This window comes from Pogoniulus pusillus, chromosome 11 (genome assembly GCF_015220805.1).
Source record: "Pogoniulus pusillus isolate bPogPus1 chromosome 11, bPogPus1.pri, whole genome shotgun sequence".
NCBI classification, from domain to species: domain Eukaryota; kingdom Metazoa; phylum Chordata; class Aves; order Piciformes; family Lybiidae; genus Pogoniulus; species Pogoniulus pusillus.
In genome coordinates, this window is record NC_087274.1 from 9,921,605 (window position 1) to 9,938,630 (window position 17,026).

Consider the following 17,026-nt stretch of genomic DNA (forward strand, 5'->3'; position numbering starts at 1 on the left):
CACTCACTCACCCACCCCCTCATCCACCTACCTCTCTATCCATCCCTCCACCCCCTAGATGCTGATACTGCTTTCTGAGGGCTCAGCTCCCATGGGGCAGGTGCCCAGAGGAAACCACCTCCTCTCTGCAGCACCCACTGTACCACTGGGTTTTTCTTGCTGACACAAAGCAGTTCCAGAGGAGCAGCAACGAGCACAGTCACCAACAGGAGGAACACCTTGCTCCTGAGGGATCCTGCACTCACACCACACTCATGCAACAACTGTCAGAGAGGAAAACACTGGTGCAAACCAGAGACACTTGCACAGAGAGGCATGGCCGTGCTGGTGGCAGCACAGCCTTGTCCTGCCCTTTCTTCCCTCTCTGGCTTCTGGCCTCCCCATTCCCCTAGCCCCAGAAAGCACCATGCTGGGTCTGCAGGCTGCTGGGTGTGGAGGCTGTTGAGTGTGCAGGTTGCAGGTGTGCAGGATGTTGGTGTGGAGCCTGTTGCTGGGTGTGCAGGATGTTGGTGTGGAGGCTGCTGCTGGGTGTGCAGGATGTTGGTGTGGAGCCTGTTGCTGGGTGTGCAGGATGTTGGTGTGCAGGCTGTTGCTGGGTGTGCAGGATGTTGGTGTGGAGGCTGCTGCTGGGTGTGCAGGATGTTGGTGTGGAGCCTGCTGGGTGTGCAGGATGTTGGTGTGCAGGATGTTGCTGGGTGTGCAGGATGTTGGTGTGGAGCCTGCTGGGTGTGCAGGATGTTGGTGTGCAGGATGTTGCTGGGTGTGCAGGATGTTGGTGTGCAGGCTGCTGGGTGTGCAGGATGTTGGTGTGGAGCCTGCTGGGTGTGCAGGATGTTGGTGTGCAGGCTGTTGCTGGGTGTGCAGGATGTTGGTGTGCAGGCTGCTGGGTGTGCAGGATGTTGGTGTGCAGGATGTTGCTGGGTGTGCAGGATGTTGGTGTGCAGGCTGCTGAGTGTGCAGGATGTTGGTGTGCAGGATGTTGCTGGGTGTGCAGGATGTTGGTGTGCAGGCTGTTGCTGGGTGTGCAGGATGTTGGTGTGCAGGCTGCTGGGTGTGCAGGATGTTGGTGTGCAGGATGTTGCTGGGTGTGCAGGATGTTGGTGTGCAGGCTGCTGAGTGTGCAGGATGTTGGTGTGCAGGATGTTGCTGGGTGTGCAGGATGTTGGTGTGCAGGCTGCTGGGTGTGCAGGATGTTGGTGTGCAGGCTGCTGCTGGGTGTGCAGGATGTTGGTGTGCAGGCTGCTGCTGGGTGTGCAGGCTGTTGGTGTGGAGGCTGCTGCTGGGTGTGCAGGATGTTGGTGTGCAGGCTGCTGGTGTGGAGGCTGCCAGGCAGGCAGCTGTGATTCACTTAGAGGCTGGACGGTTTCTCTGCCTTGATCATCTGCACTTAGACAAACAGCAGCAGATCAATAAGCGGCTCTAATTAGAGGTGTTAATAGCGCTGGGAGCTGGCGTGGGGAGCACGTCGAGGCAGGAGGGAGAACAGTTTGCAATCTAAGGAAAGCCACGGGAGGAGCTGGGAGAGCTGAGATGCTCAGGACCTCCCCAGCGGGTGGGACAATCAAGCTCCGGGAGCTGAGGTGAAAGTGCTGAGGCAATGTCCCCCCGCGCTGCTGAGCTTGACTAATGTATGCAGATGCTCTCTTCAACGGGGAGTTTTGCCAAGCCACCGTCGTGGTTTTTCATCACCATTTGTTCCCTTCCAAGGATCTCCATCAGTGGTGAGCGTGGGGACAAAGCCCGTGTGCAGGTCACATCTCGGGGACTTTGGCTCCCCCTTGCACTACAGACAGGGCAAGGAGCAGCAGCAGGGCAGCCTGATTCCCAGGGCTTTACCCTTCCAGCCCTGCATCCATTCCTCCAGTACCTCCAGGGCACAGCAGCTCCAGGGCAGAAGGGACAGGGGATGTAGTCATGGACATAGCACAACTGCTCTGGTCCCATCAGCCCTCTCCAAGCTCGATCCTGCAAAGCAAAGAGGCTCCATGGCCCCAAGGAGGGACTCAGGAAAAGGTCATCTCCCACATCACCGTCCCCTCTGCCCAGGAAGCTGTCACACAGCCTTGCTCAGCAGGACAAACAGGCAGGAGGTGCTCCCCGGGGAGTGGGTCCCTCTGTCCCCCAGAAGGTGGTGGAAGAGGGGACCCCTGGGCAGCCACTGCCTGATGCTGAGCTGTGCAATCCTGGCAGCTCCAGCGCTTCCACTGCTTTCCCAGTGGCTGTCTCCCTGGAAACTGGAGCCAGTGCCGAGGTGGGAGGCAGGACAGGGCATCACTTCCCTTCAGGAGAGGTGGATGGATGAGCTGTGCAGCCATCGCTCCCAGCAGGGAGATGGAGGGAAGGCCACAGCTCCTCTGCTGCTTGGCTCGCTGAGGCTGAGCAGGAGCAGGCATGAGGCAGCCCCACAGCCCCCCAGCACCCTGCAGCTCCCTCTGCTCCGGGCTCAGCAGAACTCAGGGCCACATAGCAAGGGACACTCACTGCAGGAGAAACAAAGGACTTTGTGGGGAGCTGAGAGGGAACAGCAGGAGGAAGGGACAGGCAGAGGAGGAAAAAATGAGAGTGAGGAGGAAAAAATGAGAGTGAGGAGGAAAAAATGAGAGTGAGGAGGAAAAAATGAGAGTGAGGAGGAAAAAATGAGAGTGAGGAGGAAAAAATGAGAGTGAGGAGGAAAAAATGAGAGTGAGGAGGAAAAAATGAGAGTGAGGAGGAAAAAATGAGAGTGAGGAGGAAATCTGAGGAAGCCAAGAAGAGTTACTCAGAGAATGCTGGAAGAGGATGTAGCAGGGGAGCCTGCTCACACCCAACAGAGCAGAAAGTCTGTTCAGTCTGGAGAGGAAAAGTCTCCCAGGTGACATTATTGTGGCCTTCCAGGATCTGAAGGGGGCTACAGGAAAGCTGGGGAGGGACTTTATTTTATTTCAGGTAGTGATAGGACTGGGGGAAATGGAATGAAGCTAGAAATGGGTAGGTTCAGACTGGATGTTAGGAAGAAGTTCTTCACCGTGAGGGTGGTGAGAGCCTGGAATGGGTTGCCCAGGGAGGTGCTGGAAACCCCATCCCTGGAGCTGTTTAAGGCCAGGCTGGATGAGGCTCTGGCCAGCCTGATCTAGTGTGAGGTGTCCCTGCCCATGGCAGGGAGGTTGGAACTAGATGATCCTTGTGGTCCCTTCCAACCCTGACTGATTCTATGATTCTAAAGTCAACAATGCAAAGGCACTGAAGAGTCTAATTCCTTGCAGCTCCTGCTCCCCAGGGAGCAGCAATGATGTCTGAAACACAAACAGGAATTAAACAAGAGGCATCTCAGTCAGCTTGTTCAGCCTGCAAAGGGCCTGAGGACCAGAGCCTCAGATGAGGGCAGAAAGGACCAACACAATGCCCTCAGTGAATCCCTGTGCCAACCCTGTGTCACACATTAGCACTGCTGCACCACCACCACGCTCTGGGCTTTTCCTGTCATTTCTTTCCCTTTGGGGACATCCCAGGAGGCCTCTGCTCAAGCCAGGCTGCCTCTGCCTGCAGCAGCTTCCATCTATTTCAATTAGAGAAACTTCCCCTGAAAGGGTGGCAGAGAGCTCAGCTCCTGGGAGGCAGAGCAGGGGGAAGCAGGCAAAACAACCTCTGCCACACTTGGGACTGCTGCTCAGAGCCTCATTTATCATCTCCCAGCACTGTGGTCATGCCCAACATCCCCCACACCAGGAGGGGGAGAGGGAGGGACCAGCAGCACCCCAGCGCTGCCCAGGGTTAATCGAATCTGGCCTCTGCCAACAGCATCTGGCAGCCTGGGGCAGGAGCATGCAGCGTGGCCAAAGGCAGACAGCAGCCTGGGGACTCGCCCAGAGCTGGATCTCCTCCTGGAGCTCACATCAAGCTTAGTTAGAGCTCCAGTGATTTATTAGGAGAGCTACTCCTTGGAGCAGCTGTAAGCTGCAAAGCTGTAGTACAGGCATCTGCTGCACCAGGGAGGCTCCTGATCACCATGGGGTGATTTATGGGGCAAAAGAGGCTGGTTCAGCACAGGGTGTCCAGCATGCAGTGACCCTTAGGGATGGCTGGGTCAGGACCAACTGACACCAAGCCCAAAGCATCCCCAGGAGACGAGCTGGGGGTGGCAATACTCAGAGAGGGACACCTCCACCACCCCACAGCCCAGCAGCAGGAGGCAAAGCAGCTACAAGCACCACTGCCAACAAGTTGAGGAGCAGAGGCTGCTTAGAGGCTACAGCTCAGCTCCAAACCAGCCCATTTTCTTAGGATTACAGAATCAAGCAGGTTAGAAGAGACCTCCAAGCTCATCCAGCCCAACCTAGCACCCAGCCCTGTCCAATCAACCAGACCATGGCACTAAGTGCCTCAGCCAGGCTTTGCTTCAACACCTCCAGGCACAGTGACTCCACCACCTCCCTGGGCAGCCCATTCCAATGCCAATCACTCTCTCTGACAACAACTTCCTCCTAACATCCAGCCTAGACCTCCCCTGGCACAACTTCACACTGTGTCCCCTTGTTCTGTTGCTGGCTGGCTGAGAGAAGAGACCAACCCCACCTGGCTACAACCTCCCTTCAGGTAGTTGTAGGCAGCAATGAGGTCTGCCCTGAGCCTCCTCTTCTGCAGGCTGCACACCCCCAGCTCCCTCAGCCTCTCCTCACAGGGCTGTGCTCCAGGCCCCTCACCAGCTTCATTGCCCTTATCTGGACACTTTCCCATACCTCAACATCTCTCTTGAATTGAGGAGCTCAGAACTGGACACAGTACTCAAGGTGTGGCCTGACCAGTGCTGAGTACAGGAGCAGAATAACCTCCCTTGTCCTGCTGGCCACACTGTTCCTGATCCAGGCCAGGATGCCACTGGAAAAAGCTTCTCCAGTTTTTGCCTGGAGCAGCCAATCAAACCCAAAGAGTTGCATTTGACTGCGAGGGGTAAAAAAACCCATCCAGGTCTATTAAAAAATGATGCAAGACACCTTGAGAGTGTCCTTTTAATGTAATTAAAAAGCTATTTAAAGGCATGCCAAATGTTTCCTAATTAAAGGAGTGCTCCATTCTGTAGCCATAATGACCACCAAAGAGCAGCAATTGTGAGAGTTTGTAGTGAATCCCAGGTTTTTAAAGGAATAATTACTTCATGGGAAAGCAGTTACTAAATTAAACCTTTCTTCCCCTGCTGTTATTTTCCCTCTTTAGCTCAATTTGTGCAGCAAGTGGAATGCTGAAATCACCTGGGACAGGCTTTTCCTTTTTTTTTTTTCCACTCAGAATAAGGAATATTTCCAAGGGAGTAAGAACAGGAAGGTGGAAATGGTGTGGGGTGTCCCAGCCCTTTGTGTACAGCTGATGGGGAAAAGGCAATGAGGTTGGAACAGAGCAAAGTGTGCCTGCGTGGCTGGGCACCTGCTGCACTGCTGACAGATCTCCAGCAACTCCACCACTCCAGATCTCCATCACTGCCACCCAAACGAGGACCACCAAGGCAGGCAAAGCCTCTGCAGCTTGGGGACCAGGCTTGGTAGAAGCACAGAATGGTTTGAGTTGAATCCCAAGCACAGATATGCAATCCCAGGCACCAATCCAGGCTGGGCAGTGACTGGCTTGAGAGCAGCCCTGAGGAGAGGGACTTAGGGGTGCTGGTGGCAGAAGCTCAATATGAGCCAGCAGTGTGCTCTTGCAGCCCAGAGAGCCAACCAGAGCCTGGGTTGCATCAGGAGAAGTGTGGGCAGCAGGGCAAGGGAAGTGATCCTCCCCTTCTAGTCTGCACTGGTGAGACCCCACCTGGAGTACTGCATCCAGTTCTGGTATTACAAGAGAGACATGGAAGTGCTGGAAGGTGTCCAGAGAAGGGCCACGAGGATGATCAGAGGGCTGGAGCTGCTCTGCTGTGAGGAGAGACTAAGGGAGTTGGGGCTGTTCAGTCTGGAGAGGACTCTGAGGTGACCTTATTGTGGCCTTCCAGTATCTGAAGGGGGCTACAAGAGAGCTGGGGAGGGACTTTTTAGGCTGTCAGGGAGTGACAGGACTGGGGGAAATGGAACAAAGCTGGAAATGAGTAGATTCAGACTGCATGTTAAGAAGTTCTTACCATGAAGCTGGTGAGAGCCTGGAATAGGTTGTCCAGGGAGGTGCTGGAAGCCTCATCCCTGGAGGTGTTTAAGACCAGGCTGGATGAGGCTGTGGGCAGCCAGATCTAGGGCAGGGGGGTTGGAACTAGATGATCCTTGTGGTCCCTTCCAACCCTGACTGATTCTATGAAAGGAGTCTTTAAAGGTCATCTGGGCCAACTCCCCCCTGCACTGAGCAGGGACACCTTCAGCTGGATCAGCCCCCCAGGAGAGATTGTCCTGCTGTTCTTGGAGTCAGCCACAAACTATGCTGATCATCTGAGGACCAGAGAGGTAGTGGAGCATCGTTGAAGACATCCAAAAGCCAACTGGACATAATCCTGGGCAACCTGCTGTGGGTGGCCCTGCTTAATTAGGGGGTTGGACCAGATTACCTCCAGAGGTCCCTTCCAACCTCAGGCACTCTGGGATTCTGTGATGACCAACCCAAAGAGCAGGAAAGATGCTCCTGAAGGAAAGGTGACACTGCACACCACAGCCTTGACTGCAAGTCTCAGCTCTGTGCTCAGACATCATCATAGCATCACAGAACTGCTGAGGCTGGAAGAGACATCAAGTCCAACAGCTTGCCTAGAGCTCAATCCCACCACTACTGCTAAGCCACTGCCACTAACCCACATCCCTCAGCACCACATGCACACACCTTTCCAATCCCTCCAGGGATGGTGACTCCACCACCACCTGGGCAGCCTGGTGAGAGGCCTTGAGCACAGCCCTACAAGGAGAGGCTGAGGGAGCTGGGATTGGTTAGCCTGGAGAAGAGGAGGCTCAGGGAGACCTTATTGCTGTCTGCAACTACCTGAGGGGTGGTTGTGGCCAGGAGGAGGTTGCTCTCTTCTCTCAGGTGGCCAGCACCAGAACGAGAGGACACAGCCTCAAGCTGAAGGTGAGGAGAAAGTTCTTCACTGAGAGAGTCATTGGACACTGGAATGGGCTGCCCGGGGAGGTGGTGGAGTTGCCGTCCCTGGGGCAGTTCAAGGCAAGGTTGGACGTGGCACTTGGTGCCATGGTCTAGCCTTGAGCTCTGTGGTAAAGGGTTGGACTTGATGATCTGTGAGGTCTCTTCCAACCCTGATGATACTGTGATACTGTGATACAGAGGGAGGGGGAAAGACAACTGAACGCTCCCAGCCACACCACTGACAAATCCCCACCATCAGAGCTTCTCTCCCTTTCCTCCTCCTGCAGGCTGGCTGAGCAAGGGCTGCAAGGGCTCTTCTCTCCCTTTCCTCCTCCTGCAGGCTGGCTGAGCAAGGGCTGCAAGGGCTCTTCTCTCCCTTTCCTCCTCCTGCAGGCTGGCTGAGCAAGGGCTGCAAGGGCTCTTCTCTCCCTTTCCTCCTCCTGCAGGCTGGCTGAGCAAGGGCTGCAAGGGCTCTTCTCTCCCTTTCCTCCTCCTGCAGGCTGGCTGAGCAAGGGCTGCAAGGGCTCTTCTCTCCGCAGCAGAGCTCACAGCGCTCCACGGAACCTGGCTCTGCAAACCACTTGGTGCTTGTTCTGCAGCCAAGGTGTGTGCCTCTGCTGCAGCCCATCAGCTCTGCCTGGCTGCTTGCAAGGGGAGGCTCAGGCTTTGAACGTGAGCCCAACTACTCTAAAGTGACCCCAGGCTGAAGGCAGAGGGAGGCAGCGGAGGCGCAGCGGTCACCGAGCAGCTGCGCAGGCAGGCGGCAGGGGGCTGGCTCCCGCTTGTCTGTTGCAGGAGCCTTTGGTAGCAGATGGAAAGTCTGATTGCCTCTGCTGAGAATAGATTAGGAGGCTTATCTTTGATCTTGACTTTCTCCTGGTTAGCCAATTTCTTGAGGGGCTCTCTGTGGGGAGATGTTACAAGAGATTTATTAACCAGATGAGCTGCAAGGCCAGGAAAAGCTGCTTCTACACAACACTCTGTCTCTCACACAGGCACAGGCTTAAACCCTGTTTGAAGGCACTCAGCATCTTTCCTCCCCGGGGCACTTGAGCAGATCTACTCCTTCCTTCACAGTGGACTGGCAGAGGTTCATCAATGCAATGGGAAGCTGCTGCAGCCCTTGTCTAGCCTCCAAAATGCCCTTATCTGCCAACAACAGCAAATGCAAGCACCTTAGAAGTTAGGCACCAAGGGCAGAAGGAGGTGTAGGTAGAGGAGGCTTGCCCCTAGCATCCCCAGCACCATCACAGGGTCAAACTCCTCTTGGCTGCTCTTGCAACAGAGGTTGCAGAAGCCCAGCTCTTCCCAGGTCTGGGGAACAGGCAGCACCTCCAAAGCTGTCCTGTGAAGGGTTGATTTTAATGCTCACTGGTTGTTGGGAGCTGGGGCTGGCTGGCCAGCTCCACAGCTCAGCTCGGACAGAGAAAGGGGATGCTCTCCACTTACCTTATGCAGCCTCAACATGTGCTTCCAGCAGCATGTTGCTGGCCAGCAAGTGTGAATAATTCATTTCAAACTGCTCTTCGTTGAACTTGATCCACCAAACACTCCTTGTGCTGCCCCAGGGGTGGGCTGGTTTAGCAATGGTCTCGCCCTGCAAGTGAGCAAGCCAAAATGTGCTCTGAGGCACCTGCTTAAGGCCAGCAAAGGAGCCAGGGTTAGAAACTCTGAGCTCAAAGCGTAGCTCATCAGACTGCCTTATCTGCACCACACATGGCCATGGCAGGAGGTGACACTGATGAGCCTTTGAGATACATGTGAGCACAGCAACCTAGCTAGCAGTAGCTACAGAGGAAAGAAGGAGCAAGGAAAGAGATGAGGTGATGGGGGAGGCAGATGAGAAGCAGAAAAAGTAGCAGAGAGAGAGGAAAGCAGAGAGGAAACCTGCACCTTCATCACTCCCAATCCACCAGGGGAGGTTTTGCTTCTTTCCTCTGCAGGCACAAGTTTTGACTGGTGCTCAGAAGAGAGCTGCTGCATGGGTGCTGGTGGCACTCTCGAGTGGAGCAGCGCAGCCCCATATGGCCTAAGCTGCCAGCCAGCCCAGTCTGGCCTCAGGCTGCACTGTGCCTGGTAATTTGGAGAGTATTTGGCTCTGGGGAAAAGAAAAAGCAGGCCAAAAACCTGCTTTCTCCCAGACTTCAGCATCTCCCACAGAAGCTCCTGGAGAAGCAGCAGGAAGAGGATGTGGCACTGGCCATGTGTCTCCTCTAAAAGCCATGTCCTGAGCTGCCTGCTGCTGCTCAGTGTGCCCCATCCTGGCCAGCACATTCTACCCTTACTCCCTTCCAAAGCAAACACAGTGGGTGGAAACAAAGCAGACATCATGCCTGGATGGACTCTGGAATTTCTTTGCCAGCACTCCCCATCAGAGCAGCTGTGTGGTCCCCTAGCAGCCCAGTGGCTCTGTGAGAATTAGCCCCATACCTTGGCACCTCCCTAGGAGCAGTATTGGACTGATCAGAGCAGCTGTGTGGTCCCCTAGCAGCCCAGCTGCCCTGTGAGAATTAGCCCCATACCTTGGCACCTCCCTGGGAGCAGTACTGGACTGATCAGAGCAGCTGTGTGGTCCCCTAGCAGCCCAGCTGCCCTGTGAGAATTAGCCCCATACCTTGGCACCTCCCTGGGGAGCAGCCTGGGCCCATCTGGTGCTCAAATGCCATCAAAAAACCCAAGCACAGGTAACCCCCAGGGACACACACCAAGGAGCCTTGGTCTTTCTCCATCAGTGTGTGAGACACTTGCAACAGATGAGGCTCCAGGCAGAGGAGGAGCCTGGCGAGTGCACCGCTCAGATTACACAGGAGCTATTCCCGGCTCTGCCTTCAGGCTTGAGGATGAAAAATGAATTCAGCAGCCAAGCTACAATTCATCTCAGCTGGCTCAGGTCTGCCTTTGCAGGCAGGATCCAAGCATAGACACCACTTAGCCCAGCCAATTTCCTCTGCTGATGCTTCACCCAAGACCCTGGCAGGAGCGAATCATTAATTACAGAGGCTGGAATTGCCTCTCTACTAGATAAGGGGAAGCCAAACGCAGGTCAGCAGCTGTACGTGCCCAAGAGAGCAGCAGCAAACTCTGCCAGGGGGTGCTGCTGCAAAGCAGTCCTAGCAGGGGATGCCCTGAGTGCTGTGTGCTCAGCTAACCCTGCCTAAGGGCTGCCCCAGCTACAGGTTCCAGCTTGGTGGGTGGAATAGCAATGCCTCGGGGAGGGGAAATGCTGCCACGCTCAGGACTTTATTGCCAGCTGTAGCCAGCTAGAAGAGGCTTCCTCTGCTCCCCATGGGCTCTTTGCACCTGTTTATTTCCACCCACACATCTGCAGGTGCTTTGCAAGGGTCAAGCACTCTGCAGAGACAGAGCCACAGGGCCAGGACTGACACCTGCTGGGGAGCTGTGACTCATCTCCACCCAAAAGCAGGGCAGGGAGCTGGGACCTTTCCTGCTGCACCTGAGGCTCAGCATGGACCCTGCAGCTCCAGTTCTCTGAGCCTGTTTGCTCAGTATTATCGAGGTCACACACGAAATGCCCCCCCTGCCCCCAGCCAGGCTTTGGATGACTCACAGGGAATACAGAAGCATCATAAAATGCCTCCCATTCCACAGAGTATCCTGGAAGGTAGCAGCCTGAGAATCTCACCCTCATGAACCAAGATAAAGCTGCCACTCCACAAGCTGCTGGCAAAGTTTCTGGGATCAACCTCATCCTCAAATGCTCATCCAGGTCAGCATCCTGTCAAACAGTTCCCTATCCTTTCCTGTGTCACTCCCCCCCATCTCCAAACCTCTTTCTTCCACAGCTAGGACTTGCTCCAAACCTCCAGTCTTTCCCAGAGGAGCGGGAGGTCAGCCCCACACCTCTCTCAGTTCCTCTGGAGCAGGTTTCCAAGACATGCTGACTCCAAACCCAGGACCTGCAGCCATTCAAGTGGGGACAGCAGCTCCTACTGACTCATAGCTGGAGCTCTTCTCCCATGCCATCAGCAGCTCCTGCTGTATACCCTGTGACAGCAGCAGGATGGAGCTGCTCACCTGTAGTGCCTCACAGCAAACACCACCACTCCAGTCCTTCCCTGCTGCTCTGTAAATGACACCCTAGAGAGGCCTCTGTTATGAGGACAAACCCAACATCTTCCAGCACTGAGCACCTCCAGGTAATGAAGGCTCACTGTGATCAGTGCCACAGAGGTGGAATGCAAAAACACCATCAGAGTGGCTTACAATCATAACATCATTCCAGCTGGAGAAGACCTCTAAGATCAAGTCCAGCTGTCAACCCAACACCACCACAGCCACTAAACCATAGAATCATAGCATTAACCAGGTTGGAAGAGACCTCCAAGATCATCCAGTCCAACCTAGCACCCAGCCCTATCCAGTCAACTAGACCATGGCACTAAGTGCCTCAGCCAGGCTTTGCTTCAACACCTCCAGGGACAGTGACTCCACCACCTCCCTGGGCAGCCCATTCCAATGCCAATCACTCTCTCTGTGGAGAACTTCCTCCTAACATCCAGCCTAGACCTCCCCCAGCACAACTTGAGACTGTGTCCCCTTGTTCTGTTGCTGGTTGTCTGGCAGAAGAGACCAACCCCACCTGGCTACAGCCTCCCTTCAGGTAGCTGTAGACAGCAATGAGCTCTGCCCTGAGCCTCCTCTTCTGCAGGCTGCACACCCCCAGCTCCCTCAGCCTCTCCTCACAGGGCTGTGCTCCAGGCCCCTCACCAGCTTCATTGCCCTTCTCTGGACACATTCCAGCACCTCAACATCTCTCTTGAATTGAGGGCCCCAGAACTGGACACAGTACTCAAGGTGTGGCCTGACCAGTGCTGAGTACAGGGGAAGTCCCCATGTGCCATGGCCATAGGTTTCCTGAACACCTCCAGGAATGCTGACTCCACCCCCCCCCCGGCCAGCCTGTGCCAATCCCTGACTGCTCTTGCAGCAAAGATTTTTTTTTCCTAATATCCAACCCAAACCTTCCCTGGTGGTCACTTAAGGCCATTTCCTCTCCTCCTATCACTACCTGCTTGGGAGCAGAAACCAGAGCAGCTGTATCCTGCATCCTGAGTCTCAGAGCATCATGGTCTGACTGCTTCAGGAGGCTGCAAGAAACCCTTCACTAACACAGGGGACAACCTGTCCTCACTCAAACCTCTTCCTGGTTTCTAGGAGTTAGAATTTGGCTTAAATCCCCCAGCACAAGGTCTAAGAGCCCTTCTGTGGTCATTAATTATGACATCAGGGTCCATCAGCTGAAGTGCTGCAGGTACAACAGCTAACAACTCATTCTGCCTGCCCTGTCACCTCCCAGGCCCCACAGGCTCCTACCCAAGCCCCAGCTCTGCAGAAAGAGTGCTCAGAGAGGGAAATTTAACAGCCATAGCTCCCAGCCCAATCTTTTCTCTTTTTAAGATGCATTTCAAGATTGTGCTGTCTGGTAACCTCCTGGAGTTACAAGGGAGGCTGCTTGTTAACAGCTGACCTGAGCTGGGTTTAATTGAAAGGCAGCTGCTGGCTGTGGGAGCAAGAAGGGAAAGGACACTTTGGGAGGCTGCCTGCAGAGCAGGCAGGAGCACAGGAGCCAGACAAGCAGAGAGCACCCTCTGCAGCTATGCTGAGGAGAGCCAGGCCCTTGCTTTGGGTTCTTCAGGTCTGGAGAGTCCTTGGCTGCTCAGAATCATGGAATCCACCTCTCTGCAGAGATTCAAGACCCACCTGGATGCCTTCCTGTGTGATCTGCTCTAGGTGACCCTGCTCTGGCAGGGGGGGTGGACTGGATGAGCTTCTGAGGTTCCTCCCACCCCTTAACCTTCCGTTATTCTGTGACTTCTCTTGGAAAAGATCTTCAACATCATCCACTCCAACCACAATGTAACGCTTCCAAGTCTGGTGCTGGCCCTCAGCTCCTGCCTGGTAAATGGGATCCAGCTTTGCTCTGCACTCAGCATGCACCCACAAGCCCTCAGGAGGACATCCAAGGGCAGGCAGCACACCGCTCACACACACATCCAGCACCTTGCAGCACCTGGAGACAGAAGCCCTCTTCAAGGTATTTTTCCATGGAGGTTTTCCCCCAGGCTGCTGAACAGAGCAGACAGAGCACTCCTCTGCACCACACAGTTCCCCTGCTCAGGCTGAATGCTCATGCATTTCACCTGTAGAGGGGCCAGTAAAAGTAGGATGAGAGCCAGCCAGGGATAAGCTGCTGCAGGTCCTCCAACAGCTTCACAAACCAGCAAGTCCCTTGAGCACCTCACAGACAGTCCTTGTTTAATCATCCTGTAAAGACGTTCCCAGGGGAAGGGTGAAGTTTTTGGACACCATTTTACATCCTGGAAGGAGAAGAGGAGTTCACAGCTACAAGCAGCTCCCAGGACAGCAGCACTGACAGCAGATTTGCAAACAGGATTAGTTGGGAGCAGCCAACTGCTAAGCCCAGCTCCATCATGCAGGATGCCTGCTGCCTTGGGCATACCACTTCCTCTTCTGCTTCAAAATTCTCCTGATCTGCAATATTTATCTCACACACAAAGCCTTTTTTTGTTTCTTTTTTTTGGGGGGGGGGAGGGGGAAAGGATGAGGAAAGGAATTTATTAGCAGAGGAAAAGCAAATGAAGCATCGCACAGCAGTACTTTGTAGCAGAAAATATTGAGCAGGCTCCCACATTGCAGCATTATCAATACCCTAAGCCTGTAATTCCACCAGAGACCAAACAAGTTCATTTTGAGAGTTTCAGCCAGTGACCCAGGGCCATTATCATTCTTGCTAAATATAGCTTCTCCTGGAAATATTGACCATCAAGCTGTGCTTTCAGCTGCTCAGAACTTACCAGGGTATTCCTGGGCTGCATCAAAAGCAGAGTGGCCAGGATATCGAGGGGATTGTGCTCTGGTGAGACCTCATCTGGAGTGCTGTGCCCAGCTTTGGAGCCCTCAATACAGGAAGGACACAGAGCTGATGGAGCAGGTCCAGAGGCGAGCCAAGGAAAATGATCAGGGGGTTGGAGAACCTCTGCTATGGGGATGGGCTGAGGGAGCTGGGGGTGTTCAGACTGGAGAAGAGGGAGACCTAACAGCAGCCTGTCAGTACCTGAAAGGAGCTACAAGAAAGATGGAGAGAGACTGTGCACAAAGGGATGTAGTGACAGGACATGGGGCAATGGCTTCAAACTAAAGAGCAAATTTAGATTGGATGTTAGAACAAGTTCTTTACCATGAGGGTGCTGGAACACTGGAACAGGTTGCACAGGGAGGTGGCTGGGGCCCCATCACTGGAAATATTCAAAGTGAGGCTCAACAGGGCTCTGGGCAACTTGATCTAGTTGAGGATGCTCCTGCTTGCTGCAGAGGGAGTTGAACTAAATGACCTTTAGAGGTGCCTTCCAACCCAGACTGTCCTATGACTCCTTCTCTCTTTCCTCTGCAGCCTAAGCAGCTGTCATTTTAACATTGCAGCCTAGCTGTAAGCACACCTACACACGGCTGTTTCCACCTTGCATTAATCCCCTGCTCCCCTCTAGAACCATGTTTCAGCTCAGGGTGTTGCTGTTTGTCCTTGTTTAAGGTACAAAGTAGATGCATGTCCACAGCTAAGCCTCACCAGGTCTCACTGATGTCTAGCGACTGCTGGCTGTGGCTGACTCTGGCTACTGTCTCTGGACACTGTGGACCTGTGTCCTTGCTGGTGATGACACTCTCAGCTTGCCACGTCCCTGAGCAGCCTGTGCCAATCCCTGACCACTCTTGCAGCAAAGAAATTTTCCTAGTATTCAACCTAACCCTGCCCTGGCACAATTTCAGGCCATTTCCTTTTGTTCTATCACCTGATGCCAGGGAGAAGAGCCCAACCCTCACCTCACTCTAACCTCCTTTGAGGGAGTTGTAGACAGCAATGAGGTCACCCCAGAGAAGAGCCCAACCCTCACCTCACTCTAATCTCCTTTGGGGGAGCTGTAGGGAGCAATGAGGTCTCCCCTCAGTCTCCTCTCCTCCAGGCTAAACAACCCCAGTTCCCTCATCTGCTCCTCACCAGCCCCTTCAACCAGTTCTGTTGCCCTTCTCTGGACACACTCCAGCACCTCAATGTCCTTCCTGTAGTGTAGGGCCCAAAACTCAATGCAGTATTCAAGGTGCAGCCTGTACAAAGGTGTCTTACTCCTGAAGATGAAGCTCCCAGTACTGCAACGTTCCAAACCCTGAGTCTGGTGGTTTGTCTGCTGCAGAACAGCATCAGTACCAGCTAGCAAATTTCTAAATCCAATTGCTTTCTGCATGACATGAAATCCAGTGTGCAGAAAGCCCTTTCCTTCCCCTCTAGCCATTTTGGATGTGGATATCAAATCCCAGCAGCACTGGCACGAAAGCAGAGTGCAGGCACAGGCTGTGGCAAGCTGGCTCTGGATCAACCCCCACAAGGGCACTGAGACCCATCCTCTGCCATGGGCTGTGAAAGGGCAGCACTTTGTGTCTTCCCCACACGTCTGAGCATTTGCAGAATTAAGCTCTTACAAGTATAATTATTGTAATTATTCATAAATGTCATCAGGAGCTGCCAGTGATTGCTGCTCTCCTTTGCTCTGCACTGAGGTACCAGTGGCATGTGAATGTGAATCACCAAGTGGGGGAGCTTGGAGGGGACTTCTAAACATTGATCCTGCCCCACTGTATCCCCAGAGCAGAATCACCAAAAGCAGCTAACACAGGAACACCTCCAGGCAGGCCTTGAAAGTATCCAGAGATGGAGGCTCCACCACCTCTCTGAGCAGCCTGCTCCAGTGTTCTGCCAGCTTCATAGTGAAGCTTCCTTCTCATCTTTAGTTGGAACTTCCTATATTCAGGTTTATGCCATTGCCCTCTGTCCTGTCACTGGGAACCACTGAGAAGGGGTTGGAAGAGACCTCCAGAGATCATCAAGTCCTTTCCCCTGCCCAAACAGCATTGCCTCATCCCTGGAGGTGTTTAAAACACACAGAGATGTGGTGCTGAGGGACACAGCTTAGCACCAGGCCTGGTAGAGTTAGAGAATGGTTGGACTCAATCTGAAAGGTCTTTTCCAAGTACAATGACTCTCTGAGTGAAAGATACTTCAGCAAGGGAACAGGCCAGGCACTCACTGCCATCCTCCACCTGCCTCTTCCTCCACCAAAGCATGCTGCTTGAACAAAGCAGAGGCATTCCAGCAACTTCTGACTCTTCACCTCCTGCTTTATCACTCAAGCACTCCGTGGCAAAGGAGCAGAGCCTACAGCCCTGGGGCACCCTCCACCCCATGGTCCCCAGCCTCAGGCAGCCTCCACTGTTTTATCGCCACAGAGGAAATCCTTTCCCTCCCCAGCACAGAAGCTGGTAAATAAATGCTCTGTACCACAGTTAGACTCCTGTGAACACGAAACAGATGCAGTGTGGTGGTGAGGCTCATTGAAGCAGGCCATTATCTGTGTAATTGGGTTTTTACCAAGATTAATAATCACAACAAACTCTCACAGGTCAGGCATTACCACAAGATGAGTGGCTCTGACAATAAGCAGTCACCACTGCATTTAGTGAGGGTGTTTAATTGGAGCTAATTTCACTAAATGACCTCAACAAATCACAATTTCCTTTTAATATGACAGAATTAATGATTTGTTCTTTTCATTTAGGGTACAAACTCATTTCTGCCCCCCCCCCTCCCTCCATGATCTAACTTTGAAGTACAAACACCTAAGCCTCCTTTCATCCCAAGATTCAAAAGGCTGTGCACAGCAAAAGCTATGCTGCCAGGTTCTTTTCCATTTGTTCCCATGAAGGATTTTACAGTCAGCTATCCAATGCAGACTGTCTCTCTTAGGAATGGGAACACCAAGGCCATCCAGAGACCACACACTGGAACCACACTGGATTTTGATGAATCTGCAAATTACCACATCTCAAGGAGGGGGGGGAAATATGTAGAAGGCAAAATGTGTCTGTGCTGGCCATAATGCATGAGGCACTTGTCAACCTGCCCTCAGCATCT